The sequence below is a fragment of the Octodon degus genome, unplaced genomic scaffold (assembly GCF_000260255.1).
Source record: "Octodon degus isolate 3935 unplaced genomic scaffold, OctDeg1.0 scaffold00087, whole genome shotgun sequence".
Lineage (NCBI taxonomy): Eukaryota > Metazoa > Chordata > Mammalia > Rodentia > Octodontidae > Octodon > Octodon degus.
The window spans coordinates 11,800,516-11,803,584 of NW_004524663.1; the positions used below are offsets into that span (position 1 = coordinate 11,800,516).

Sequence of the window (3,069 nt, forward strand, 5' to 3'; positions counted from 1 at the left end):
TTGAACTGTGGTCCCTGTGTTTGCTAAGCTTGTTCTAAGTAGGTGCTTTAGGCCACTGAGCCATCTCACCAGCCCTAGATTCAGTCTTAGTAATTTATATGTATCTAGGAACCTATCCATTTCTTCTGAATTTTCCAACTTATTAGAATGGGTCTGGCAGAAATCTGTAGATCCATTATGATTTCACCCTTTTCATTCCTAACTGCATGGATTTGTGTCTTTCCTGCTGGTTTTTTTTTTTTAATAATGTTGGCTAAGGATTTGTCTATTTTATGAAATCCTTAAACCAAATTTTTTGATTCACTGATTCCTTGTATTTTTTTTAGGCTTAACTGTATTAATTTCTGTTCCAGGATCTTTATTTTTCTTGCTCATAGGGTTTTGGGCATAAATTGATTTTCTCTTTCTAGAACTTTGAAGTTCAACATTAAGTTATTGTCTGAGCTCACTTTGTTTTTCTGGTGCAGAAATTCATTTGTATTTATTTCTCAGGACTGCTGTTATTGTGTCCCTTAAGTTCCACTTTGTTGTATTGGGTTACCATTGAATTGTAGAAACTGTCTAATTTCTTCTTTAATTTTATCTGTGGCTTATTAGTTTTTCATGACAGTAGCATTTATTTATTTCTTTTTGTATTTTAATGAGGGGCTACAGGGTCTAGAGGGTCTCACTATGTAGATCGGACTTATAGTGAACCGCTTGTGCTCAGCCTCCCAAAAGCTGGGATTATGGGCTTGGGCTACAACATCCAGTCTCAATCACTGTCTCAGCAACGCCTTGGGGGCAGGGGCGGGGCTGACACAGCAGGCAGGGGATGGAACCCTGGCCTCTGCACCCTGGCCACTGCATCTGCCTCTGCAGGTGCTTTAATCCACTGAGCCATTTGTCCCGCTCTATCAGGAGAGTAGTATTTAATTGCCATGTGTTTGTGCAGTTTTTGTGGTTTCTTTTGCCACTGGTTTCCAATTTTCATTGCACTATGATCTGATAATACACATGGAATAATTTCAATGTCTTTGCATTTACTTAAGCATGTTCTATGAGGTATTATATGGTCTGTTTTGGAGAAAGTCCCATGTGCTGCTGAGAATAATGTGTATTCTGTTGTTTAGTGAGACACACAGTAAATATCTACCTAGTCCATTTGTTCAAGTGTTTGGTTCAGCTCTGATACTACTTTATTGACATTTTTGTCTAGTGGATCTATTTGTGACAGTGGAGTATTGAGATTTCTCATTACAACTGTACTAGTGTTTATTTTTTGTATATTCATTAATATTGTTTTATACAGTTGGGTGTGCCAGTATTTGGTACATACATATTTATGATGGCTAACTCTTCCTCTTGGACAATTCCTCACAAGTATGTAGTCACCTTCTTTGTCTCTTCTGATCAGTCTTGGCTTGAAATCCATTTTGCCTGCAAATAGAATGTCCACCCCTTCTTCTTTTTTTTTTTTTTTTCTGTGTTCCTGTTACATGGAGTATTGTTTTTCCACCTCTTGGATTTCAATATATAAATTTCTTTGTAGCCAAGGCTGGCCTTGAACTTGTAGCCAAGGATGGCTTTGAATTTGCTACAATCTTCCTGCCTCACTTTTCTGAATGTTGGTATTATAGGCATGCATGACCACACCTGATTGGATTTTTCTCCATTCTACCAATCAGTTTCTTTTGATTGGTGAATTGAGACCATGGACCTGATGATTATAACTGACAGATATTTATTTATCATTTTTATTACATTATTTTCCTGTTGTTTCTTTCTTTTCCTTCTATTTAATTGCTTACATTGCCTGGTGGATTCATTCTATTGGGATTCTTGGAATTGTTGTCTTCATTGTCTTTTTCTAGAATATCTGTCAGAACTTTTTCAAGTCCGGGTTTAGTGGTCATGAATTTCTTTAGGTGTTCTTTATCATGGGAGTGTCTTACTTCTTCATCTTTTTGAAAGATAACTTTGTGGGGTGTATCAGTCTGGGTTGGATGTTGTTTTCTTTTATGGCTTTAAATACTTCATTTCAAGCTCTCCTTAAGATTTTGTGTTGCAAAGTCTGCTGTAGTTCTGATGGGTTTTCCTTTATAGGTGATTTGTTTCTTTAACAGCTTTTAGTATTCTGTTCTTATGTTGAATTCCTGGATTCTGGATTACTATATGTCGTGGTGAAGTTTTTTTTTTTTGTTGTTTTTTTTGTTTTTTTCCCCCTAGGTATGGTCATTTGGAGTTCTCTGTGGCTGTTATCTGTATGTCAATTTTATTTTTCATGCTTGGAAGGTTTTGTATTATGACTTCTGTGAACAAGATTTTTTATGTCCTTTGTGCTATCTTCTGATTTTTTATTGATTCCAATTTATCTTATATTGTCTAGCAGCTGTTGAATTGATTTTTAATGGTCTCTTACTATTTTTAAGGGTTTAACTACAAACTTGTGTTCTAGATATGATGTACTAATATCTCATTGGTTGATCTGGCTGCATAAACTTCCAATAGAAGTTTTAGTCTCCTGGTTATATGCTGGAATCTCTTTTATGGCATCTAGTTCTTTTGTATGTTGGAAATTCGTGCTTTCCCTGTCCTTCCAAAGCAACTTTATTTTTTTTTTTTATCTGTGTATACTCTGGATTTGCTAATAATTTCCTTTATTATGATCATCATCTCTTTTAATTATATGTGTGGTTATTTTTGTTTTAGTTTTGCTTAGCAACTTATTCATCTAGTTGTTACTTCTACTACCACTATTTCTAGAAAGTTCAGCTGGATGGCTTCTGATTTCTTCCACCTCACTGTCCCCTGGATTTGCTTTGGGTGAGTTGGGAGTGCTGGGTTGTATCTTGCTTCAAGGCTTTCTCTCTCTCTCTCTCTCTCTCTCTCTCTCTCTCTCTCTCTCTCTCTCTCTCCCTCTCTCCTCCCCCTCCTCTTCCTCCTCCTCATTAAGGTTTGTAAACTGCTTATGGCAAGTAGCTTTATTACTAGTATTAAGAGTACCTTAGGAAATGACTACTTTTCAGAGACGTCTTCTAGGCATAGCTGACTTTTGGCCTTGAGGTCTTTCCAGATTCCTACCTCTTG

At 36.5% G+C, this 3,069-nt stretch overlaps 1 pseudogene; it reads right to left on the minus strand.

Annotated features, from left to right (window-relative positions):
- LOC101575724 overlaps positions 1-1,895 on the minus strand; it is a 3,942-nt pseudogene extending 2,047 nt beyond the window's left edge.
- Between the last annotated feature and the right edge of the window lie 1,174 nt (positions 1,896-3,069).